The following is a 26,653-nucleotide window of genomic DNA, read 5'->3' on the forward strand; positions in this document are numbered from 1 at the left end:
CCAAAGCAGGCACCGCCTGCAACCAGGTTTGCTGGTGACCATTTGCTAAGTGAAAGCTGCTCATTTGTCAGAAGATGTAGATAGGGAGAGAGAAAGGGAGGGAGGGAGATTTTTCATCCATAATTAAAATTAAGAGAGTCATTGGGCTGGAGCGATAGCACAGCGGGTAGGGCGTTCGCCTTACAAGCGGCCAACATGGCCGACCCGAGTTCGATTCCTCCACCCCTCTCGGAGAGCCCGGCAAGCTACCGAGAGTATTCGATATGCCAGACACAGTAACAACAAAGTCTCCAATGGAGACGTTACTGGGCCCGCTCGAGCAAATCGATGATCAACGGGAGGGCCTTTACCTTTACCTATAGGGCTGTAGCGATAGCACAGCGGGTAGGGCATTCGCCTTACAAGCGGCCAACATGGCCGACCCGAGTTCGATTCCTCCGCCCCTCTCGGAGAGCCCGGCAAGCTACCGAGAGTATTCGATATGCCAGACACAGTAACAACAAAGTCTCCAATGGAGACGTTACTGGGCCCGCTCGAGCAAATCGACGATCAACGGGAGGGCCTTTATCTTTTAATAATGGGAGGCTGTTTGAATTTATTTACACTGTTCACATTGGATCTGCGTGCATTGGCCTTGCAGGGTCTCTCTTTTTAAATCATTGTTTTATTTTATTTTTTTGGGGGGGGGGCTACACTTGGCTGTGCTCAGGGCTTACTCCTGGCTCTGCGCTCAGGTTTCACTCCTGTTGGGGTTGGGGGGGTCCTCTCTGGTGCCGGGGATGGAACCCAGGTCTGCTGTGTGCAAGGCCAACACCCTCCCCGCTGTGCTCTGGACCAGGCTCCTGGAGGTACTTTTCCCAACTCCACCCTGGCACCCACCTGCTGGGGAGTGAGCTGACCGCCTTTCCTTCAGGTGTTTCACCTGAGTCAGGTGCAGTCTGGCCAGTGGACAGACAGTGGCAAATAGGACAGTTTATTTTTGCCGAAAGAAAAAAAAATCTCCTGGGGTGCAGAATATCCCCATTTTCAGCATGGAGCGTTCCTGAGCTCCACAGACCCAGACAGGCCCAGCGCCAGCCCCCGCCACGGCCCCTCTGGAGCAGTAGGAATGCTCTCCAGGCGGGGTGCACGAGTGAAGGGTGTCACTCGCTTAAAAAGGCGTCACGCTGTGGACCGTGTGGGACTCAGCGGCCCAACCCCGCCTGCTGATATGATGGATGCTATCAGGCATGTGACCGCATCGGTTTCTGCTGTCTGGGCTGCCTATTTCCATGGTAACACTGGCTACGCTGTCCTTGCAGAGAAATCTACTCGGTTGCTTAAGGATTGTTTTACCTAGGCCGCAAAGCTAGGAGGCCAGGGCTACCGTCTCCCTTTTTCTTTTTAAGTTAAGAAATACTCAAATTTGGGGCTGGAGAGATAGTACAGTACAGGGGAAAGTGTGTGTCATGCATGCGGCCAACCCGGGTTCCATCCTTGCACCCCACATGGTCCCCCAAGCATCACTGCGAGTGACCCCTGAGTGCAGAGCCAGGAGGAGGAAGCCTGGTGCATCACCTGGAGTGGCACTCAAGAAAAAGAACAAACTAACCCACAGATTCACTCCTCTTTAAAGTGCCCCACCCCCTCCCCAAGACCCTGAGCTGCAGAAACAACCTTCACCCCTTCACCCCATTGGCTTTGCCGTGGGGCCCCAGGACAAGAGTTTGACACAAATGGGCTTTATTTATTGGAAAAGAGCCTTTTGTATGCAGCAATGGGGGAAGTGCGAGACATTCCTGAGTTTGTTCCCGGCACCTTGGGGTCAGGGAACATGGACCATGGGGGTGTGAGTACCGATAACCCCGCCCACCGGCCCACGTGGTTTGATGTCTGGCATTGCAATCTACAAATTCATCTTCTCTTGAAACAGCCCCTGCGCTAAAACACTGCCAAGCAAAGGCTTTGGACAATTGTACTGGAAGAGCAGAGGAGAGGAGAGTCAGCACAAAGGATGCCTAAGACAGGAATAAAAGTCTAAACGTGGGGCAGAACCCATGGCACTGTGGGGAGGGCCCAGCCTTGCCTGAGGCTGACCTGGGCTCAAACCCCGGCGTCCCATGTGGTCCCTAAGCACTGGCAGGAGTAAGCCCTGAGCACAACTAGGTAGGACCCATAAACAGAAGCAAAAAAAATTTATAAGTCAAACATTATTTAGCAATACAGACGTTTGAACCCAGTGGCAGCAGTAGAATCTGCAGTCTTATTACTTCAGTAAGAAGACCGTATGACCAACCAAAAAAGTGACGACCAAAAATTCTGCAGTGAGCAGATCTGGAAGGGGAAGAAAATAACCACTTTTCTGTACTGAAATTTTTCTTTCTTTTTTTTTAATGACATGCTAGGGGTTGGAATGATAGTACAACGTACAACGGCTAGGGCGTTTGCATATTCAATCCCCAGCATCCCATATGGTCCCCCATGCACCAGCAGGAGTAATTCCTAAGTGCAGAGCCAGGCGTAACCCCTGAGCTTCGCCGGGTGTGACCCAAAAAGCCAAAAATAAAATAAAATAAAAAAATGAGTAACGTGCTAGTGTTATTTTAATTAAAAACTACATATTCCCTTGCATGTAAAAACATTGTTGTTGTTGTTGTTTTTCACTTTTATCACTCTATGGGGCTGGAGTGATATCACAGCGGGAAGGCTCTTGCCTTGCTTTTTGTCTGACTCAGGTGAGATTCCCGCACTCCGCATGGTCCCCTGAGCACCGCCAGGAGTGCTCTCTGAGCACAGAGCCAGGAGTAAGCCCCGAACACCGCCAAATGTGCCACCAAACAAAAAGAACTATCTTGTTACAGATTCGTTTTCTGCATTTACTGTTATGACTCAGGAGAACAAAAACTTCAACCGGAGTACCAGGAGAAAAAGACATAGTTCCACAGGATGGAAAACATCTTGAACTGAGGTGGAGCAGAGAAGCCCAGAATTTGAACTTGCTGCAGAAATGCAAACGAAAGTCAGAATGAAATGGACAAATAGGGGAGCTGCAGGATAGCACAGCGGGCAGGGAACTTGCCTTGTTTGAGGCCAACCCAGGGTCCATCCCCGGCATCCCAGGTGGATCCTCCCCCAGCCAGGAGTGATTCTTGAGCACAACGCCAGTTCTAAGCCCCTCACATCACCAGGTGTGGCCCCAAAACAAAAGAAAAGAAAGAGGCAGATGGGCCTAAGCATATCTGAGCTTTGCTCTGAAGTCTGGGGCCGCAGGGAGCACAGGCTTTGCAGGAGGCAGAGTTCCCTCCCTCCACCCAGCCCCCAGCAAGGAGCCAGGAGTATCCCCAAGGCCAGCCCACTGCCAGGCTGCTGAAGATGGAGGACACAAGGAAGGGAAATGCGTTTCCCATGAATTCTACTGTGCTGTAATTCCCTGTGACACAGCGCACCCGCCACCCCACCCCACTGTGAGTTCTGGTTGCGGGGAGACCCCCTCCTCTGTACTCTTGAGTGGCGGTTGTCGGGGTCTGCTGTGCGTCCACGGTTGCCGTCCGTCTCAGCTCCTTCCATCTGCTCATCCTCCCAGCCCCTCAGAGCTGGTCCCAAATGGTCGGTTCATCCCTGGTGCTGTCTGGAGGAGACAGCTACCAAATTGGGGGCACACAGACACCAGGGTCCCGTCCTCCCCTGCACTCCCCACAGCGCACATTCCCCCAGAATCATGACTGGTGCCCTGGCTTGAGGAGGCAACCGTCCGTAAGAAGGCGAAGCAGTTTTTTGTTTCATTTTGGTTTTGTTTTTTAAGACACTCGTCTTGGCATGCAACTTAGCGCTGGAGCGGTAGCACAGCGGTGTAGGGCGTTTGCCTTGCACGCGGCCGACCCGGGTTCGATTCCCAACATCCCATATGGTCTCCTGAGCAACACCAGGAATAATTCCTGAGTGCAGAGCAAGGAGTAACCCCTGTGCATCGCTGGGCATGACCCCCGGTTAAAATAAATACATAAATAAATTTTAAAAAATAAATGGCCCATTTAACCACTTGTCCATTTCCCTCTGCTGTCTCATCACCTCTGTTCCCCTTGCCCCCCTATGTCCCAGGAATGTTTATGCAGCCATCCATGGAAAGTCACTCCTTCAGGGGCCGCGGAAGTCATAGAACTGGTACTATCTTGTCTTGTACACAGCTGAGCTGGGTTCAATCCCTGGCACCCCATGTGGTACCCTGAGCACAGAGCCAGGGTAAACCCTGAGCATGGCCAGGTGTACACACATCCACCCCAAAGAAAAAAAAACGTTCAGTGAATCAAAGGAACAAATGAGGACTTTATTTTTTTTGTGGGAGTAAAAAATTTTAAAACTATTAAAAAATTTTAAAACAAATATTGAACTGATTTGAACCAGTGAGTATGACACGAACATCCACTGCTGTCCTGGACCCCAGACTTTAATGAGATCCCCCACTTCACACGCACCTCTGTCTCTCTCCAAATATGCATCCTAGGAGCCACACTTCTGTCCCCTCTCATGTCCTTTCCAGACTGTGGCATTTCTCAGTCTTGACTGGCTGTCCGTCCCCACCCTGTGCTCCCCCACACACGTCCTTTTGTGGTGTAAATGCTCTCTCACACACACACACAGCCACAGCCACACACGCACCCGTTGGGTTGTATCTGTTGTGTCTTTGCTCCCTGTCTTGCCGCCCTCTCTCCCCAGACCAGGTCCTCCATCTCCTCCTCTGCAAGCCAGCCCAGAGGAGAATCTGGCCGAGGGTGTGAGGCCACATGCTCCGTGTGCCCGAGCTCTCATCCTCTACTGGAAACCCATGTTCATCTTTCTGTTCTGGCCTTTTGCGAATTGCCATTTTGTTTAAGAGCAACTCACTTTGGTCCTCTCCAGAGTCAGGATGAAAATCATTCTCTGTTGGATTAGTCATAACAATCTTTGCCCCGTTCTGGCTCAGAAAGGTTTCAAAAACACATTCTCCAAAGTCCTTGCATTCAGTTTTTCAGTCCCTGGAATCTGACAAGGTGAAGCTGGAGCTCAAGGTCAAAATCTTGGAGCTTCAACTCAAAGAGAACAAAAGGCAGCTCCAGACCTGGGCAGGTAAAATGCTACCACTGAGGGGTGCCTGCTCTCCGCCCTCCCCCACACCTCCGGGGGCACCAGCCCCCTGCCACGCCGCCCCTCCCCCAGCTGGCTGCACAGGAGGGTGAACTTGGGCACCTGCCTGGAGCATGGGCTCGCGGTAGCGTCCCTGGGTCCGCAACACTGGTGCCAAAATAAGAGCCCAAAACAAGGCAAAAAGGCACTTTGGGGATGGGGGTTAGTTTGGTTTTGGGGTCACAACTTGCGGTGCTCAGAATTTACTGCTGGCTCTGCTCAGGGATCACCCTGCTCAGGGGACATTCAGGGGACCAGAGATCTAACCCCCTACCTCCTGAACTGTTGCTGCCCCAAAAAGGCACATTTTCAAAGACCTACACTCACTCTTTTTGTTTTCAACTAAAAGGTAATTCTGATTCTCAAGCAGATGAGGACGAAAGGGCCCAGGAGAATCAGGTAATATTTCTTTGCTGTGTTGCTTCCATGTTATGTTTTATTTTGGTTGTTAGTTTGGGGCCACACCCCGTGGTGCTCAGGGCTTACCCCAGGCTCTACACTCAGGAATCATTCCTGGTAAGGCTTGGGGAACCATGTGGGGTGCCGGGGATCCGACCCACGTCAGTGGGGTACAAAGCAAATACCTATACTATTTTTCTGGTCCTTGTTGGGTTTTGTTGTTGTTGTTTTTGTTGTTTCAAAAGGTTGTTCACATTGTTTGATTACATTCAATATTTCAACACCAATCCCACCACTCTTACACGTTCTCACCACGCTTATTTCAAATTTCCCCACCACCATTCAAGCCTGCCTGCCAGAGGCAGATGCTAGATCATTTATTTTCTATTGCCTATTATGAATATCATGAGAGGTCTTCTGGAATTCTAAAATTGTAAATGGTTAGGGTCCAGAGACATCTCTGTAGGGAGCTAATCTATTTTGAGGTTCCTTTGGGCGGCTCAGGATCAAGGCTGTGGATGGCCTGAGATGGTGCCTGGAGGCAGATCAGGGGCGTGACAGCCAGGACCCCAAGTGGGCGGTGAGAGGGTGGCCCTTGTGTTTTCATGATGCTTCACTTTTGACTAAGACATTCAGCATTTAAAACATTAGCCAGTCCAGGCCTCCTTGTGAACCAGCGCCTCAGGATGGGCCCGAAGAATAGCCCGACAGGGCTGCCGCGTTAAGAGCCGGGGAGCAGCCCCCCTCCGCGTGCCTCAGGGCGGCGGGGGCCGGGGTCTCCTGCTCCATCTGCTCATTCCCACGCACCCTCCCGGGCTGGCTGAGTGACCCCGCGTGCCTGGGGCGAGCGGGCGCAGGCGGGCGAGCCTCCCAGCTTTAGCCCCGAGGAGGGGTGGGGGTGGCCAGTGGCACCCGTGAGTCACGCCTCATGTCGAGGTGGAGGGTGTCCGGGGACTTCTTGCTTGCCCCCGCCCCCCTCCCCCGCCCCAACTTTTCCTGATTTCAGGGCCAACACTCAGCCCTCGCCCTCGCCCTCGCCTCCAGCTCGAGGTGGAGCTCCAAGTTCCAAAACTTGGCGCCCCGGGAGGGAGCCACCCCCACTGCTCTGCGGGAGGGAACTTTGACCCAGTGGCTGCCGGGGTGGGGAGTGGGGGCTTTGGACCCTCCTGGAGAAATTGCAGAAAGCCCAGATCCCCCCAACACCGCCCTCCCCACGCCCGCCACCCCCTTCGCTCCCCACCCGCAGTCCCTGCTCCGGGAAGACCTGAAAGGATTTTTCTGGGTTCTTGTCGGGAAACCACGCGGTCCCTTTGGTGCCTGATCGCGGGGCATCGCAGGGCATCGCGGGGGCTCAGCGTGGCCCTTTGTGCAAGTGCAGGCGGGGCAGCGTGAAGACGTGCAGGGCTGACCTGTGCCGCTGACAGAGCTCAGCCCAGAGGGAGCCCTGGAGCTCGGTGGGCCACATGCTGAGAGTAGCCAGCGCCAGCTAGTGCCCTGCCCTCTAAAACATTGTTTCCCTTTGGCTGCCTGCTAAAACATTGTTTCCCTTTGGCCATCTAGCTCCCAGCCCGCGTGCGTGCAGGCACGCCTCCGTGCAGAGCCCTGCCCCGGGGCTCCGAGGGCGCAGAGGGTGCACCCCCCTCTCTCGGGCTCTTTCAGACTGTTTTCCTTTCTTCCGCAGCTTGTTTTTTTTTGTTGTTTTGTTTTGTTGTTTTGTTTTTCTTCGGCTTTTGTCGCCTCTTCCCCTGCCCACCCCACTCTTCTCATCTCTCTCTCTTTGTATTGCGGACAGGGGCACAGCTGGAGCGCAGGTACTGCTCCTGGCTCTGCTCACTACGGACCCCTGGCGTTGATGGGCGGAACTACTGCGGTGCCGGGGTGGAACCTGCCTCCCCCGCCCCATGCAAACCCCAGGGGGCCGACCCTCCCAGCCCTCACTCATTTTCTTGAAGTTCCTTTCATTGGATCACCAAGAGATGCAACATTGCAAAGCTGTTCAAGATCGGGTTTCAGTCGCGCCATGTTCCGCCACCTATCCCTCCACCGGCGTACCTTTCCCACCCAGTTTCCCTCCCGCCACCCCTCCACCCTGCCTTAGAGGCAGGCACCTTTCTTCTTTCTCTCTCCTTTGGGGCGTGATGGTTGCAATACAGGCACAGAGAGGTCATCGTGTTCTGTTCCTTACAGGACTTTCAGCACTCAGATCTTACCCAGTGATCATTTCTTCCTGTCACTGTCCTTATGATCCCTTCTCTCTCCCAACTGCCTTTTCCCCAGAGCTTGGGGCAGGCTTCCAGCCATGGACCAACCAATAAATTGTTGTATCTTATGGAGACATTGAGTCCTTGTAAGATGTTGTGATAGGTTCAGCCTCCTGTGTTTGTTTTGTTAACCGAGATTGGTTCCTTCTCCATTCTGGTGTGCTACTACTGGTTTATCAGTGTTTTAGAGTTTGAGATGTCAGAAAGTTAAGTCTTTTTGTCGGGAAGGTACTACTGGAGTTGATGTTTTGTCTGGGTGGCAGCTTTGGAGTGTGGATGTCCAAAAGCTGCTGGGGCTTCTGGAAGTATAAGGACATGGGGTAGGGGGGAGGTAGCCCATCCCAACTCTGAAAAAGCCTGGAGATTTCAGTCACAAATCCTGTATACCTGAGTTTGCATCCATTTAATTTCTCCACGGGGTCCATCCCGAGAAGATGGAGTCTTGCCCATGGGGGCCGTGGCAGCAGTTTCGGACTGTGGGAGTGCGTGGCTGTGGGGGGCTGTTTGGGCAGGCACTGCTCAGCCCTCATTTCTTTTCTCTTAATGACCTACACGAGTACTTCTGAAGTTGTGGCTTTTATAGAGAACAAGCTTTGTCTCTGTTCAGGGTGAAGTATGAACTAATGCAGTCCCTCTGATATTTTATCCTGTTTTTCCATGTCCTCGGTTTAGGCTCTGATTTGGCAAAAATGTCATCACTCTTGGTAATAAGTCTCCTGTCTGTGTCCCCGCTGCCGCTGCCGTGGCAGCAGGAGAAAAATCAGCTGCCTGAGGCCCGGATTCTGTGGGCTTGTGTGTTTGCTGTGTCTGAGAACATCTTGTGCCTGGAACCGGAGTCGCGTCCCAGGCCAGCCTCGGTGCCCGTCGTGAGCTCTGCCAGAGGCCTCGTTTCAGCAGAGTGACACTTCTGAGTGTGAGCGAAGGCCCATGCCAGAGTCAGCGTGTGCTTTGCGGTTCTCTGTCTCCTGAGAGGTTTCAGAAGGAAAAGGGACCTTTTCCAGTGTGTCCTATTACTGCTTTGTGATGGTGTAACTCCTCCCCTCCCCGTCGCCTCCCACCATGTCTCCTTGTGAGTCCAGCTGGCACCACCAGCATCGGCCTCGCAGCCAGACCACGTAAATGCCTGATTGCGTGCTCCCAGGCGCAGCTTGGACTCGGAGGTCCAGAGGTTCATCCTGCCCACGCGAAGCGTTTGTCTGTGGATGACAATGCAAACATGGGGGCCCGAGAGCTAGGAGAGCAGCTGGTAGGGCACTCACCTTGCCTGAGGTTGATGGGGCTTTGATCCCTGGCCTGGCATAGGTTCCTGAGGGCCTCCAGGAGTGGCCCCTGAGTGCAGTCAGGACCAAGTTCTGAGCAACGCCTGGTGAGGCCTAGGGAAAAAAAAAGAGGAAAGAAGGAAACTGTTCCACCGACATGGGGTTCAAGTTTAGTCTTTGGGGTTCTGGGACCACTGGAGCCGTTGCCCACATGAGTCTACCACTTGAGCCCATCTCTCGACTGCACTTTTGCTTTTCATAGTTAAAAGAGTTGAATTGTGAATCTACTTTGCCCTCACCACCCAAAGTAAGAATTTTGACCGGAAGAATGACTTTGTGCTCCTGAGTCTGTTTTATACTAAAGGGCTTGAGTTCTGTTTCTCAGCACGGTTATTTGTACGAACTTCACCATCTTTTGATGTCTCTGGGGTGTAGGGCTGGGATGGAACCCAGCGCCCCCCACCCCACAACACGCATACACACGGAGGCACCTGATATGTTGGGCCCCATTGCCAACCCACACTTTGCCACTTCTGAACCCTCCTGAGGTGTGTGAAAGTCTCAGAACAGAGTGAAGACGAGGGTCAGAGCAAGTCAACGTCAGCATGAAGGCGAAGGCAGTGTGTCCGAGTGTCTGAGGATCCAGTTTCGGGTCAGAGGTTGCTGATCTCAGGCCTGTCCTTTCTCACCGTTAGAGCGGTGTAAAGGGATGATGGAAGATCCCGTTTGGCAGGTCGGCTGGGTGGCATCAAGACATTGGGCCTGGTCTTGACAGAGACTCTCCAGACTTGGTCCCCGGGCCTCTAATCACGGCCACCCCCCAATCCCTCGCAAAATAAAATGCAAATCAGACAGATTGTTTTTTATTTGAAAAATTAAATATTGACCATTATCTCAGCATCTTCTTTTCCTCTTTAAAATGCATTTATGGGGGCTGGAGTGATAGCACAGCGGGTAGGACTTTTGCCTTGCACACAGCCAACCCGAGTTCGATTCCCAGCATCCCATATGGTTCCCTGAGCACCACCAGGAGTAATTCCTGAGTGCAGAGCCAGGAGTAATCCCTGTGCATCGCCGGGTCTGACCCAAAAAGCAATAAATAAATAAATAAATAAATAAAATGCATTTATGTTTAAGTTTATGCATTTAGAAATAAAATGGGGACTTTTTTTGTTTGTTTGCTCATAGGAGTTTTCGTTGCAATGAGTATTAAATAGATTCACCTCATTCTTTTTCTTTTTAAAGTTTTATTAGTGAAACACCATGAGGTACGATTGTGGACTTACAAGTTTTTGTGCTTGGATTTTAGTTATACAATGATCAAGTACCCATCCCTCCACCAGTGCCCATTCTCCACCACTAATGATCCCAGTAACCCTCCCACCCCCCAACACCCCTCACCTCATCACCCCCATCCCATCTCTGTGGTAGGACATTTCCTTTTGTTCTCTCTCTCCTTTTGGATCTTGTGGTTTGCAAAAGAGGAATTGAGTTCACCACCGTGTTCGGTCTATAGTCTACTTTCAGCATGCATCTCACAACCCAAGTGGATCCTCCAAACACCCGATTCACTTCATTCATGAATCCTCGCCCTTTTGGTCTGGGATACTGGACTTAAGGATGAGGTGTGTCCTTCCAGCGTCTGCTTCTGAAACCTTGGGCATTTCGTGCACATTCCATGCATCTGTGTATTTCTGGAGGGAAGATTCTTGGTTTCACAGTTTCAGAAGAAAAGCTATTTGGACATTCCCAATAAAATTATTTCTGCTCAAAAAAAATAAATAAACCATTAGCCAGTGTGTTAAGTCTATGTATATTATGTAATCTCACTCTGAACAGTCCTTCTCCAGTACCCCCCAGACAAGTAAACAGTTATTTCATCATTTTTTATTTTTCCATAAAAGTAGATGTATATGTTTATAATCATATGTAAGCCAAGCCTAAATGTTTTCTTTTTGACTTAAATATTTTCATTTTACACGAAATGGTCTGAGCTTAGCTTTCTTAATAGCTGCTTATTATTCTATTCTATGGATTGCTGTAATTTCATCAAATTTGAAATTAATCCAGGATAAACCCCTAGAAACAGAATTGCTAGACCTGAAATTTCCTTTATATTGGGCTACTTGACTTGATTTCTCCTGTGCTTAATGGAGGGGCCATCTCAGCTTCTGTCCCAGACACCCAGTGGCTCCTGGGACTTAGCTCTGCCCAGTGGGGGCGGCGAGCCCGGAGCTGCCCGGGGTGTCTCACTGTCCTGGGCATGAGGAGCCCAGCGAGCCTTTTTTTCTCTCTCTTTTGCCTCCGCTTCCGCTTGTGCCTCCTACTGCCGCCAACACTTTCCTCCTAAGCAGCAAATGCTTTGTTGTCTTCCTCATTTGTGAGTGTGTGTGCATGTGTGAACAGGTGTGTGTGCTCACGCAAGCACTGGGGAGCGTGTCTCTGTGTGTGTCCGGGTGTGTCCACGTGTAAGCGTGTCTGGCTTTCCCCTCTAGATTTGAATCCCTGCTCTGGCCTTTTCCTCTTCCTGAATGGTAGCTCCCAACAGGACCGTGTCTCGGAGGGAAGTGGGAATCGTTTCTTGGCTCCAGTGTGGGAGGGCCTGGGCCCTCCCAGAGACTCCTCATCAGAACTTGCCCTGAGGGAGAAAAAGAATCAGTCTGTTTTGCTGGTTCTCTTTACACTTCCTTTGGGGGCCACACCTGGCGATACTCCGGGCTTCCTCCTGGCTCTGCACTCAGCAATCACTCCTGGCTGCTCTCCGGTGGCCCCTATGGGATGCTAGGGATCAAATCTGGGTTGGCTGAGTGCGAGGCAAGCACCTTTCCCGTTGTGCTATCACTCAGACACAAACCCGCCATTTTTTAAATGAAACATGAATGTTTGTGCCTACAGTCGTGCTTGCTTTTGTAAAGTAGGATTTTTTTCCCCTCGTGGATTTTAAAGAAGTGAGTCTGTCTTTGTAGGAGAGGGAAGGCCCTCTTGACTTCCTGCTCTGAGAGGAACCGAGGGGGCCCAGCATGTCCTCCTGGGGTCTTCCCTGGGGTACCCAGGAGCTTGTGCTCAGGAAGGGAGAGGGGAGCTCTGGCTGCCTTAAACCCTGGGGCAGGGACTGGAACCGGGGCCCAGCCTCCTCTGTGGTGGGCTCCAATGGCTCCCGCAGATGGCTCACCGTCTCACGCTCTCCTTTAACACAGATTGATTTCCTGAATTCCGTGATTGTGGAGCTCCAAAGAAAGAATCAGAACCTCAAGGTGACAGTGGAGATGATGTCCGAGGCGGCTCTCGACGGGAACTGGGACGACCTCAACAATTATGACAACAACAGTTTCGGCCCGGCCACACCATTCTCTGCACTGTGCAGAAATCTCCAGCTGTTGATGCATGAGATAACAAGCTACTTGTGAAACACCTAAAATAACCAATTTACTGTCTTTACAGTTTTCTTTTTTCACTGTGCTTTTAGATGAATGTATGATGAGAAATTCAACATTAATACTTTTGGATTTTCTTATCACAAAAAAATTAAATGAAGTACCTCAACCATCAGAAGTTTATCATCCAGTTTGAATCTATTTATCTTCATTTGAATGTTTTCTAGTTCTGTAAAAAGTGATAAATAATGTACCATCCAGGTGACATGTATAATAAGAACTTCTATCATTGTATATATGCTTTTGATGTATTTTCCTCTGGAGATTATCAGGTGTCTCACCAGTCAAAGATCTGTAAACTATTGAAATTTTTAGTAATAAACATGATTGAAATTGTTTCACAAACTATGTAAAGCAGTATTAAAATTTGAGCAAACAGGTGTTCTATATCTACATTAATAACATTATTTCCTTTTTGCCAGTGATAACTGATTATGCTCAGGTTCATTTATAAAAGATTTTTGGCTAGCAATCAAGAAATATGGAGTCAAATTAGTCAAACAGTTTCTACAATGGAATTCTGATACACCAATTTCTTTTTGTTTCTTTATGTTTGTGCCACACCTGGTGATGTCTTAGGGCTTATTCATGGCTCTGCACTCAGGAATCACTCTTGACAGTGCTCGGGCAGACTATATGGAATGTCAGGGATTGAAGCCAGATTGGCCAAAGCAAATGCCCTACCAGCTGCACTATTGCTCTGGACCTGTAAACCATTTTCTTAAAAGCGTTTATCTTGGGCTAAAGAGATAGTGCAGTGAGTAGGGTACTTACCTTGCATGTGGCTGATCTGGGTTCAATGGCAGGAATCCCATCCAGTCATCTGTGCCCTGGCAGGAGCAATCTGTAAGTGCAGAGGGAGGAGTAAACCCTAAGAAGCACTGGGTTGGGGGTATGGTGTCACCAGCAGGTCAGTCTGTACCTGTGAGGTGAGTGCATCAGCAGCCTGATGGCGCCTTCAGACTTCCAGGTACCCCCAAATTGCTGTCGTGCATTTGGCCAGACCCCAATAACTTGGGGCAGAGTTGACCAAGAAAGTAAACAGGCAAAAGTTAGGTATGTGGGAGATACACCCACAAACCACCTCCAGTTCAGCTATATAATTGGAGGCATGGCCTCTCTGGTACCTGATTGAACTGCTTAACGGCCATGATCCCAGAGAATCAGAAACAAATCTCGAAACCCAACGGCTTTTGGCAGAAATGTGTCCAGTTCCTGCAGTAAGTTAGAGGCGCTGGGCCACCCCAGGTGGGAATAGATTTTGTGCCTTGGCCTGTTCTCCCTGGAAGCCCGCTGGCTGCCATCCTCAAGAGGCCACTGGACAGTCAGGTTTGGGCCCACAGTTATGAGACACGTAGGGCCTCACGGGATGGGGGTGGAGCTGGCCCTTTCCTCCCCAACCAGACCCCAAGTCGTCACCCACAAACGGCCTCTCTGGCTTCTGATCAAGCTGTTTAACGGCCATGATCCCAGAGACTCAGACACAAATCTCGGAATCCAGTGGCTTTCGGCAGAAATGCATCCAGACCCTGCAGTAGGTTACTGTCGCTGGGCCATTCCAGGGAGGAAAGGGTGCTGGCCCTCCACCTGCTCCCCCTTGGCGGCTCGGTGGCCGCCATCCTCCAGAGGCCACTGGACAATCAGGTTTGGGCCCTCAGTGATGAGACACGTGGGGCCTCACGGGATGGGGGTGGGACCAGCCCTTTCCTCCCCATCCCAACAAGACCCCTAGTCGCTGCCCACTAACGGCCTTTCTGGCTCCCGATCAATCTGCTTAACAGCCATGATCCCCGAGACTCAGGAACAAATCTCGGAACCCAGCAGGTTTTGGCAAGAAATCCCTCCAGATTTCATTGTTACAATTTTGGAATTTCAAAATCTCGCAGTCACTACTGCAGCCACACGACATCATATGTTATTCATAACCAGGAATAGAAAACAAATTGTCTACTGTTGCCTTTTCAGGAGATCTGAGTTTTGGGGTAAAATCCCAAATAATAATAGTGGATCCAGTGTCAAAATATTGAATGTAATCAAAGTAGAGAGAGAGTAATGTGGAAATCATCTCCTCCACAGGTAAGTGGAGGGTGTGGGGTGGGGGTATACTAGGGGTTTTGGTGGTGGAGAATGGGTACTGGTGAAGGTACAGGTGTTTCATTTTATGACCAAGACTTAAACCCAAAAGCTTTGTAACTGCTATCATGGTGATTCAATAAATAAAATTATAAAAAATGAAAAAAAAAGAACCACTGGTGAGGTTTAAAGGTAAAAAAACCCTACACAGTGTGCTGGAGAGATAGCACAGCGGGTAGGACATTTGCTTTGTACGCAGCGGACCCGGGTTCAATTCCCAGCATCCCACATGGTCCCCTGAGCACCGCCAGGAATAACTCTTGAGTGCAGAGACAGCAGTAACCCCTGTGCATCGCCAGGTGTGACCCAAAAAGCAAAAAAAAAAAAAACCCAAAACAAAATCTTTATTGTATTATTGCAAAGCTTCCTAACCAACGTAGCCTAAAATGAATACCTTCAGTGATTCTCCATAGCTATTTCACAAGAAGAAATTAAAGGGACACCATGCAGTTCAAGCAGCATCAACCCATAAAATCTGGGAAAGAAACTGGAAGTTGCTATATTTTTAACCCAAAATGAACAGATCCAAAGATGTTTATAAGCACCAACTCCTGTACGTTTGACGCACGTGTCCTCAGGTTGATTTTTCTGGAGAAAGAGCTTGAACAAGACCGTCACTTTTAGCCTACATAATCCCCAATAGCAGTCCTTGACTTTAGAATGGTAGGGAATTCAAACGGTCTATACATGAATCATGGTTACTTGGCAGGATATCCAAATATTACATCATACTGTGTATATTCTGTAATACTACGTTGTAAGTCAGTAAACTCTAGATTGGAGAGAGAGCCCTGGGGCAAGGCTGATGCCTAGCAAGCAGCAAACCCAGATTCTTTTCCCTGGCACTTCATATGGTCCCCAGCATCCCCTCCAGGAGTGATGCCTGAGCAGAGCTCGGAGGAGCCTCAGCACTGCTGGATATGGTTCCCGAGTCCCTTCACAAATATAAGTAAGCACCCATTTTGTGGAATATAATATATATGGTCACGGTCCTCCCGCTGTTCATCGATTTGCTTGAGCGGGCCCAGTAACGTCTCCATCGTGAGACTTGTTACTGTGTTTGGCATATTGAATACGTCATGGGTAGCTTGCCAGGCTTTGCCATGCGGGTGAGATACCCTCAGTTGCTTGCCGGGCTCTCCGAGAGGGGCGGAGCATGCAAAGCAAACCCCCTACCTGCTGTGCTATTGCTCCAGCCCATAATATACATCAGGATCAGGTCATACTGTTGTCCGTCGATTTCCTTGAGCAGGCACCAGTAACGTCTCCTTCTTCCTAGCCCTGAGATTTTAAAAGAGCCATTTCAATGCTCTTTTAGGATTAGGAGAATGAGCCCCGTCATGGTTACTGGTATTTGGCATATTGAGTATGACACGGGAAGTTTGCCAGACTCTGCCATGTGGGCAGGATACTTTCGGTTAGCCTGCCGGGTTCTCCAAAGTAAGAACGCGATAATAAGATGTCATTATTCCGGGAGCTGGGTTTTATAGTCTCTGGATTTTGGCTGTTGATGGGACCAACCTGGCACTTGCAGCAGCTGGTGGGTGTGACATTTACCTACTGGAAGATGGGGAAGGGGTCTGGGTGGAGAAGGCCCAGTCCCGATCTGAGTAGGCTTGGAGACCTCAGCCCTGGGACCCGCATGCCTGGGTTCCTCTGCCAGTTCTTTCATGCATGAGGCCCGTCCGGACATGTGGAGAGTGGGCCCAGCATGGCCGTGGCTGGCTCCAGAGGTCCTCAGCTGCTATGGCTCTGCTCGGGGCGGGGCGGGGCAGGGGGAGAGAAACTCAACCCTCCCCCCTCCAAGGGGCCCGGGTGAGGAGAGCCAGGCGCAGGGGCAGGAGACGCTGCTCAGACAAGAGCTGGATCATCAAGATCAGGCCAGAGCCAGCCCGCCAGCGAGGAGGGCGCCCTCCTGTGGCATCTTGGGAGAACAGCAGCTCAGACGCAGGCTAGAGAATCAAGATCAGGGCAGGGCCACCCTGCCACAGAGAAGCGCGCCGTCCCGTGGCAGCTTTGGAGAACTGCAACACAGACAGGAGCTGGAACATTAAGATCAGGCCAGGGCCACCCCCGCCAGCGAAAAGGGCGCCCTCCCGTGGCAGCTTTTGAGAACTGCAACACAGACAGGAGCTGGAACATTAAGATCAGGCCAGGGCCACCCCCGCCAGCGAAAAGGGCGCCCTCTCGTGGCAGTTCGGCAGAACTGCAGCTCAGACAAGAGCTGGATAATCAAGGTCTGGCCAGATCACCCCCGCCAGCGAGAAGCGCGCCCTCCCGTGGCAGATTTGGAGAACTGCAACTCAGACAGGAGCTGGATAATTAAAAGCAGGCCAGGGCCACCCCCGCCAGCGAGAAGGGCGCCCTCCCGTGGCAGTTCGGCAGAACTGCAGCTCAGACAAGAGCTGGATCAAATCAAAATCTGGCCAGATCACCCCCGCCGGCGAGAAGCGCGCCCTCCTGTGGCAGCTTGGGAGAACTGCAGCTTAGTAAAAGGCCGGGGAGTCAAGATCTGGCCAGCCACCCCTGCCTTTGCCCCCAGGTGACCCTGTCTGCCTTGTTTCATCCAGCCCCCCGTGATCTCTTTCTCACCCCCTCACATTTCTCTTTCTTTCAATAAAAACATTTTACTGAAGAATTTTATTGAAAATCTTTTTTCGATAAAAAGACATCATAATCCTTGCATTACATTGCTGATGTTGCCAGTATTATGGCCATGTTTACCATACAGCCACCAAATTTCACCAAATTTGTCCCAATGTTACCAAGCCCACCAAATTCGTGCCATAGCAAACCAAAACAGAAACACCCCCCAAAACAGCAGTGGCAAACGTTACCAAATTCACCATACCAACACCAGATTCACCATGTTTGTGCCACGGTGTACCAAATTTACCAGATCTGTGAAAGTCAACCAAAATCGGAAATATAAAACAGCAGTGCCAAACCTCACCAAATTTTACCACCGTGTGCCAAATTCACCAGATTTGTGCCACATTCAAACAAAACACAAATAGCAAAATAGTGGTGCCAAACATCACCGAATTTTCCATAATATCATTAAACTTGCCAGATTTGTGCCACAGCCAATCAAAACAGAAATAGCAAAAAATAGCAATGCCAAACTTCACTGAATGTACCAGTTCACCAAATTAACCAGAACTGTGCCACAGCCAACCAAAACAAATACAAAAAACAGCAGAGACAAACGTCACCAAATTTGCCATATCATCACCAAAGTCACCGGATTTGTGCCACAGCCAACCAAAACCAAACTACCCCAAAAGCACTAGTGCCAAAGTCACCAAATTTGCCGTAGCATTGCCAAATTCACCAAATTTGTGCCACAGTCAACCAAAACGGAAATGCCCCCATAATAGCCATGCCAAAAGTCACTAAACTTGCCATCTCATTGCCAAATTCACCATATCGTCACCAAGAGTCATCAAACTTGTGCATGACTTCATTTCATGCCCGACATCATGATTACCACCACCACGAAAATGACCATGATCAGCCTCAGACCATGATCACCAGATCACCAGCATGATCTGATCAGCAGAGCGTCCCACCAGCTCTGTCCGCATCACCATGTCACCATCATCACCGCAACTACATCCCCAACAAAGCTGCCATTATCACCACCAAAGCATCATCACCACAGCACCATGCGACAGCTATTCCTGCCACCATCACCACCGCCACAATCTTTGGCATTGCCATTGCTGCCTCAATAACCGTCACCATTGTCATTCCACCAGCTCAGCCTATCCCAGTGCCCCCCATGAGTGTGACTGATGTGCTGGGGGGTGCCTCCCTCCATGATGAGTGCCGCTGTGCCGAGATGGATGCCTGTGTGTCTGGGACGTCCCTGCCCCATGCCAGGCGTGGGCATTCTGAGCTGAGGGGTGCGGGTGAAGGTCTGATTTCTTGCTCTCGGGGGCCCCTAAATGGGGCAGCTGCAGGGAGCCAGTTTCTCTGATGATCACTGCTGACAGTTCGGTGCTTGCTGGGCTCCAGAACTCTGGGGAGAGAGAGACACAAACACAGCGAGAGATCACTCACAGGTGTTTTGCTGACAGCTGCGTCCCCTGAGCAGAAATGATAATAATATACATGTATACATATATATGAGATTGATATCCAAGGTTAGGAAAATGGGGCCAGGAGGACTGGTCAATGGTTGGAAGCTCCCACAAGCATAGGGGACAGAGGGTAGTTAGGATAGAGTAGGGACCAGTCTGGCAATAATGCTTGGAAATGGTTGGAAATCACTTTGGACAGGAACTGGTTGTTTAAAGTAGGTAAAGAGATACACATAATAACCTTTCAATATCTGTATTGTAAACCAAAAGGCGCATGTCAGAGAGAGGGGGAGAGAGAAAAGAGGGAGAGAGGGGGTAGAGGAGAGCACTGCAGAAAGGAGGAGGAAGAGAGAGGTGCCTTGCCTGCCTGGGGGAGTAGGGAAACTGGTAACATTGGTGGTGAGCAACGTACACTGGTGAAGGGACGGGTGTTGGAACATGATATGACTGAAATCCAATCATGATCAACTCTGTGTATTTCACTAGGATTGAAAAAATTCACAAAGAAAATAACATTTTAAAAAAGACAAAACAAATCTAAGTCAATCGTGAAATTTTGAGCAAGCAGCAGTGCAGTGGGCTGGTGAGCGGTGCTAGCAGAGCCTCACCTGGCAGCTGTGGTGGGAGTCAGCTCCCACGCTCCAGAAGCTTCCGAAGCTTGGCACCCTCTCCCTGGCCCCAAGTGAGCCTTACTCATCAGCGTTCTTTGGGGGGCTGCAGGGGCTGAAGCATATGAAGCATATCCCTCCTGCAGGCAAATGCCTTAGTCCCTGTGCTATTGTAAGGCCAGAGATGGAAATGTAAGGGCCGCCCGGGCTAATAGTCATGAAAGAGTTAAGTGGTAGGAAAGAGTTCACCAGAGAACTGTAAAAGCTATGAAACTAGAGCTGCAAAAGCTGGCTCAAAAGAGTCATAATGTAGCTCCCACCTACACCCTGCTATGACCTTGTGGCTGGGCTGGATATGGGGACATGTGCTCAGATGTTCCGAAGAAGTTCATCTTGTGCAAGTGTCGTGCTGTTCTTGGTAAAGCTGCAGATTGCTGTACTGTCAGATTCCTTTGTTTACTCTTGGTTATAAAAACCCACTGTACTTTGGCTCGGGGCTCTCTGCCTCTGTCCTGTTTTCGGGACATGTAGTGAGCCCCGGCATGCTTGGACAATAAACCCTGTGTGTGTTGCATGAGAAAGTCTCTTGGAGTCTCCTTCACGGGCGGCCGAGCATCTCGACCCTAACATTTGGAGGTCCCACCGAGATCTGCTCTGCTGCCCCGGCCGTCTCCAACGGGCTCTTCTCGGGGTAAGTAAGGCGCCCCGAAACTGGGAATCGCCATCGCGTAAGGCCAGGTCCTGACTGGCTTGGTGACTGTCTGCGAGGCGTGAGCCTTCTCGGACTGTGGCTGACAGTCGTGTCAGGGAGCCACAGGTCACGCCCCCGGGGGCGCCCTGGTGGTGTGGTAAAGGAACTTGGGAACGCCTGGATGTCTTCTAGGAGGCGTGTGCTGCGACTTTGTTGCCAGCAAAGTCAGGGAGGCTGCTAATGGTTTAGTTTCAACATGAGTTTCTAGAGTTATAAGATGGGTTCATCTCAGATGTCAGCTTGCTGTATTAGTTTCTGAGAATGGAGAATTTCATGGAAAGGTGGGAAATTTTACTAACTATATTGTGAGTCAGCATGTCCAGTGCTTGAAAGTACATGCTACTATTTTGATAACTTTATTCCATGCAAAGCCTTGTCACCAGCCCTGATCTCCAGAGAGCTTTGTACACAGGTGTGAAATCCTTAATGTTGCATGATAATTTTAGGAGTGTTTTAATCTTTTTCCTGGAAATCAAAATTTTAAGACGTCTTCAGGTTAACTTCCAATGTCAACTGATCTTTTGCCCAGTGAATATACCTTGTAAGAGCTTTAATTGTGAGCATTTTTAAGACTTTTTGAATAGCTCTAGAACTGATCCAAACATCAACCAAGCGGCACAAATGCTGAACGACTTTGACCGTGAATGTGGAAAGGTCGGACTACAGCTGGCTGATGTTTGGTGTTATTAAAACAATGTCATCAGCAAAGCGGAGGTGGTGTAGTTGCCGACCATCTATCTTCACTCCCATTTCTTCCCATTCCAGTCATCGCATGATGTTCTTGAGGGTGGCACTGAAGAGTTTCGGTGAAATGGTATCACCCTGCCAAACCCCTCTCTTGACATCAACGATCACTTCTTTGTAGAATGGTGAGATCCTGGTAGTGAATCCGCAATACAGCTCACGGAGGATCCTGATGTATTGGCCTTGAATGCCCTGATTGGCTAGGGCTTCAATGACCGCTTCCGTCTCAACAGAATCAAAGGCCTTCTTTAAATCAATGAACGTTAAACAGAACGGCATCTTGAACTCCCGAGAAACCTCAATGAGCTTGGTTATCATGTGGATATGGTCGATGGTGCTGAATCCTTTGCGGAACCCGGCGTGCTCGCATGGTTGTCCTTCATCTAGTGTTCTGCCAATCCTATTTAGGATGACTCGAGTGAACAACTTGTAGATGACAGACAATAGGCAGATCGGGCGATAGTTGCAAATGTCATGATATCTCCTTTCTTGAACAGTAGTATGGTCCTGCTGGTTTTCCATTGGGACAGAACCTTGCATTCAGACAGGTAGCGAGTGAAGAGCCGAGCCAGTGTATTGATGAGTACTGATGGCAGGTTCTATAGGTGTTCAGGTCTGACCTTGTCTGGGCCGGGTGCTGTTTGCTTCTTTTCCGACGAAATGGCGTGTCAGATTTCGGAAGGGAGAATGTTGGGAATGACATATCCATCCTGTGGAATTTGGTATGTCAACAAGTGGACATGGCTATAAAAGAGATTTGAGTAGAAGTCATGGATAATCTTCTCCATTGCCGTTCTGGAGGATGTGATGGATCCACCAGTAAATACAACAGGTCTCATTCACCTGACCATGAAATCTACTGTGCTGTAATTCCCTGTGACACAGCGCACCCACCACCCCACCCCCACCGTCAGTTCTGGTTGCAGGGAGACCCCCTCCTCTGTAGTCTTGAGTGGCGATTGTCGGGGTCTGCTGCACGTCCATGGTTACCGCCTGTCTCAGCTCCTTCCATCCGCTCATCCTCCCAGCCCCCCAGAGCTGGTCCTAAATGGTCGGTTCATCCCTGGTGCTGTCTGCAGGAGACAGCTCCCAAGTTGGGGGCACACAGACACCAGAGTCCCATCCTCCCCTATGCTCCACACAACGCACAGCCCCTCAGAATCTAGACTGGCACCCCTGGCTTGAGGAGGATCCATCCGTCAGAACGGGAAGCAGTTTTTTGTTTCATTTTGGTTTTGTTTTTTAAGGCAACTCATCTTGGGCATGCAACTTAGTGCTGGAGCTGTAGCACAGCGGAGTAGGGCGTTTGCCTTGCACGCGACCGACCCAGGTTCAATTCCCAGCATCCCATATGGTCTCCTGAGCAACACCAGGAGTAATTCCTGCGTGCAGAGCCAGGAGTAACCCCTGTGCATCGCTGGGCAGGACCCCCGGCAAAAATAAAAACATAAATAAATTTTAAAAATTAAATGACCCATTTAACCACTTGTCCATTTCCCTCTGCTGTCTCATCGCCTCTGTTCCCCGCCCCCCACCCACACTCCGATGTCCCAGGAATGTTTATGCAGTCATCCATGGAAAGTCACTCCTTCAGGGGCCAGGGAAATTCTAGAACTGGTACTATCTTGTCTTGTACACAGCTGACCTGGGTTCAATCCCTGGCACCCCATGTGGTACCCTGATCCCAGAGCCAGGGTAAACCTTGAGCATGGCCAGGTGTATACACATCCATCCCGAAGAAAAAAAAAACGTTCAGTGAATCAAAGAAACAAATGATGACTTTATTTTTTTTTGTGGGAGTAAAAAATTTTAAAACTATTAAAAAATTTTAAAACAAATATTGAACTGATTTGAACCAGTGAGTATGACATGAACATCCACAGCTGTCCTGGACCCCAGACTTTAATGAGATCCCCCACTTCACACGCACCTCTGTCTCTCTCCAAATATGCATCCCAGGAGCCACACTTCTGTCCCCTCTCATGTCCTTTCCAGGCTGCGTCATTGCCCAGTCTTGACTGGCCGTCCGTCCCCGCCCTGTGCTCCCACACACACATCCTTTTGTGGTGTAAATGCTCTCTCTCACACACACACACAGCCACAGCCACACACGCACCCGTTGGGTTGTATCTGTTGTGTCTTTGCTCCTTCCCTGTCATGCCACCCTCTCTCCCCAGGCCAGGTCCTCCTCCTCCTGCTCTGCAACAGCCTGGAGGAGAGTCTGGCAGAGGGTGTGAGGCCACATGCTCCGTGTGCCCCGAGCTCTCATCCTCTACCGGACACCCATGTTCATCTTTCTGTTCTGGCCTTTTGCGAATTGCCATTTTGTTTAAGAGCAACTCACTTTGGTCCTCTCCAGAGACTGGATGAAAATCATTCTCTGTTGGATTAGTCGGAACAATCTTTGCCCCTGTTCTGGCTCAGAAAGGTTTCAAAAACACATTCTCCGAACTTGCTAAAAGTTACTGAACTGAGTGAGAACCAATGGATACTCCCTGCATAAAGCCGCTCTGCAAGACATTCGTATAACTGCTTTGCATGTGTGTGTTTTAATTGTTGTCATTGCTTGGTAATAATTTATTCAAGAAATAGCACTTCAACCTGGGATTAGGTGTATAAAAGAATTCTTTTGGGGGGGCGTGGGGTGGAGTTGCAACAAGTCCTTTTTTTCTTTTTTCTTTCTGTTCTCCATCTCCCAAAGTTATTAACTTGTTTCTTTAAATTCACATGGACACAATGATATGCACGTTCTGGCATGTACACATAGGCAAACTTTTTCTCCCTCACAATAAGTAAAATTTCACTAAAATTTTGCACACGTAAAAGCCTGGGCACCTCCCCCCGCAATAGTCCTGGGAGCGATTGAGTGTCCATTCTAGGGCAGTTGTGCACTGGCCTCTCTCTGGATTGATTTCTGGCATTTTGAACACTTTGGTCTTTTAGAGAATCCGAGTTCATAAGAGACTCCGATGAAGAGAAAGCTTCCCTACATAAATTCATCAGTATTACCAGTGCCTTGCTCACGGAGAGGGACGCAGAGTTGGAGAAGCTGAGAAATGAGGTCGAGTCCCGGCCCCACCCACGTGGACCCGAGCCACGCCCATCTCCGCCCGGGCCACGCCTACATGGGCCGAGCCACGCCCATCTCACTCTGAACCACGCCCACATTGGCCTGAGCCATGCCCACTCCGGCTTGGGCCACTCCCATGTCGGCCCAGGCCACGCCCACATGGGGGTCACAGCCACAGCCACGTGGGCCTAAGCCACACCCCTGTGTTGCAGGTCTCCTTGCTCAGGGGAGAAAATCCCTCCGCCAAGTCCTTGCGTTCAGTTTTTCAGTCCCTGGAATCTGAAAAGGTGAAGCTGGAGCTCAAGGTCAAAATCTTGGAGCTTCAACTCAAAGAGAACAAAATGCAGCTCCAGACCTGGGCAGGTAAAATGCTACCGCTGAGGGGTGCCTGCTCTCCGCCCTCCCCCACACCTCGGGGGGCACCAGCCCTCCCTGCCCCACCACCCCTCCCCCAGCTGGCTGCACAGGAGGGTGAACTTGGGCACCTGTCCGGAGCATGGGCTCGCAGTCGTGTCCCTGGGTCCGCAAGCACTGGCGCCAAAATAAGGGCCCAAAACAAGGCGAAAAGGCACTTTGGGGATGGGGGTCAGTTTGGTTTTGGGGTCACACCTTGCAGTGCTCAGAATTTACTGCTGGCTCTGCTCAGGGATCACCCTGCTCAGGGGACAATCAGGGGACCAGAGATCTAAGCCCCTACCTGCTGAACTGTTTCTGCCCTAAAAAGGCACATTTTCAAAGACCTACACTCACTCTTTTTTTTTTTTCAACTAAAAGGTAATTCTGATTCTCAAGCAGATGAGGACGAAAGGGCCCAGGAGAATCAGGTAATATTTCTTTGCTGTGTTGCTTCCATGTTATGTTTTATTTTGGTTGTTAATTTGGGGCCACACCCAGTGGTGCTCAGGGCTTACCCCAGGCTCTACACTCAGGATTCACTCCTGGTAAGGCTTGGGGAACCATGTGGGGTGCCGGGGATCCAACCCAGGTCAGTGGGGTACAAAGCAAATACCTATACTATTTTTCTGGCCCTTGTTGGGTTTTGTTGTTGTTGTTTTTGTTGTTTCAAAAGGTTGTTCACATTATTTGATTACATTCAATATTTCAACACCAATCCCACCATTCTTACACGTTCTCACCATGCTTATTTCAAATTTCCCCACCACCATTCAAGCCTGCCTGCCAGAGGCAGATGCTAGATCATTTATTTTCTATTGCCTATTATGAATATCATGAGAGGTCTTCTGGAATTCTAAAATTGTAAATGGTTAGGGTCCAGAGACATCTCTGTAGGGAGCTAATCTATTTTGAGGTTCCTTTGGGCGGCTCAGGATCAAGGCTGTTGATGGCCTGAGATGGTGCCTGGAGGCAGATCAGGGGCGTGACAGCCAGGACCCCAAGTGGGCGGTGAGAGGGTGGCCCTTGTGTTTTCATGACGCTTCACTTTTGACTAAGACATTCAGCATTTAAAACATTAGCCAGTCCAGGCCTCCTTGGGAACCAGCGCCCCAGGATGGGCCCAAAGAATAGCCCAACGGGGCTGCCGCGTTAAGGGCCGGGGCATAGCCCCCCTCCCCGCGCCTCGGGGCGGGGGGGTGCGGGGGTTCCCGCTCCATCTGCTCATTCCCACATGCCCTCCCGGGCATTCAGCATTTAAAACATTAGCCAGTTCCGGCCTCCTCGGGACCCAGCGCCCCGGGATGGGCCTGAAGAATAGCCCGGTGGGGCCGACGCGTCCTCTGCAGCGGAGAGGTGGTAAGGGCCGGGGCACGGCCCCCCTCCCCGCGCCTCGGGCAGGGTGGGGGAGAGGGGGGCGGGCGCTCCCACTCCATCTGCTCTTCCCACACGCCCTCCCGGGCCCGGCCGAGTGACCCCTGCGTGCCTGGGGCGAGCGGGCGCTGGCGAGCCCCCCAGCTTCGGCCCCAGGGAGGGGTGGGGGGTGGCGGGCGGCGCCCCTGAGTCACGCCTCGTGCCGAGGCAGAGGGTGTCCGGGGACTTACCCGGCCCGGCAGGGGCGCAGGAGGGCCCCAGAGGCTGCTTGCCCCCCCTTCCCCCACCCCGACTTTTCCTGATTTCAGGGCCAACACTCAGCCCTCGTCCTCCAGCTCCCAGGTGGAGCTCCGAGTTCCAAACCTTGGCGCCCCGGGAGGGAGCCACCCCCGCTACTCTGCAGGAGGGAACTTTGACCCAGTGGCTGCCCGGGTGGGGAGTGGGGGCTTTGGACCCTCCTGGAGAAATTGCAGAAAGCCCAGATCCCAGCAACAGCGCCCTCCCCACCCCTGCCACCCCCCTTCGCTCCCCACCCGCAGTCCCTGCTCCGAGAAGACCAGAAAGGATTTTTCTGGGTTCTTGTCGGGAAACCAGCGGTCCCTCTTGGTGCCCGCTCGCAGGGCCTCGCGGGGGCTCAGCGTGGCCCTTTGTGCAAGTGCAGGCGGGGCAGCGCGAGGACCCGCAGGGCTGACCTGTGCCGCGCGCGGGGACAGAGCTCAGCCCTGAGGGAGCCCGCGAGCTCGGTGGGCCGCGTGCTGAGTGTCGCGAGAGCCGCCTGGTGCCTGGCCCGCTGCAACATTGTTTCCCTTTGGCCGGCTCACTCCCCCGTCGGTGTGTGCGTGCAGGCGCGCCTCCGTGCAGAGCCCTGCCCAGGTCCCCGAGGGCGCAGAGAGTGCACCCCCCCCCCCCCCTCGGACTCTTTCAGACTGTTTTCCTTTCTTCCGCAGCTTGGTTTTTTTTGTTGTTTTGTTTTGTTGTTTTGTTTTTCTTCGGCTTTTGTCGC

At 51.0% G+C, this 26,653-nt stretch overlaps 1 pseudogene; it reads left to right on the forward strand.

Moving 5' to 3' along the window:
• Positions 1-26,653, forward strand: part of LOC130023741 (CAP-Gly domain-containing linker protein 1-like) — a 54,659-nt pseudogene that overhangs the window by 22,836 nt on the left and 5,170 nt on the right.

The sequence above is a fragment of the Sorex fumeus genome, unplaced genomic scaffold, assembly GCF_029834395.1.
Source record: "Sorex fumeus unplaced genomic scaffold, SorFum_2.1 ptg000024l, whole genome shotgun sequence".
NCBI classification, from domain to species: domain Eukaryota; kingdom Metazoa; phylum Chordata; class Mammalia; order Eulipotyphla; family Soricidae; genus Sorex; species Sorex fumeus.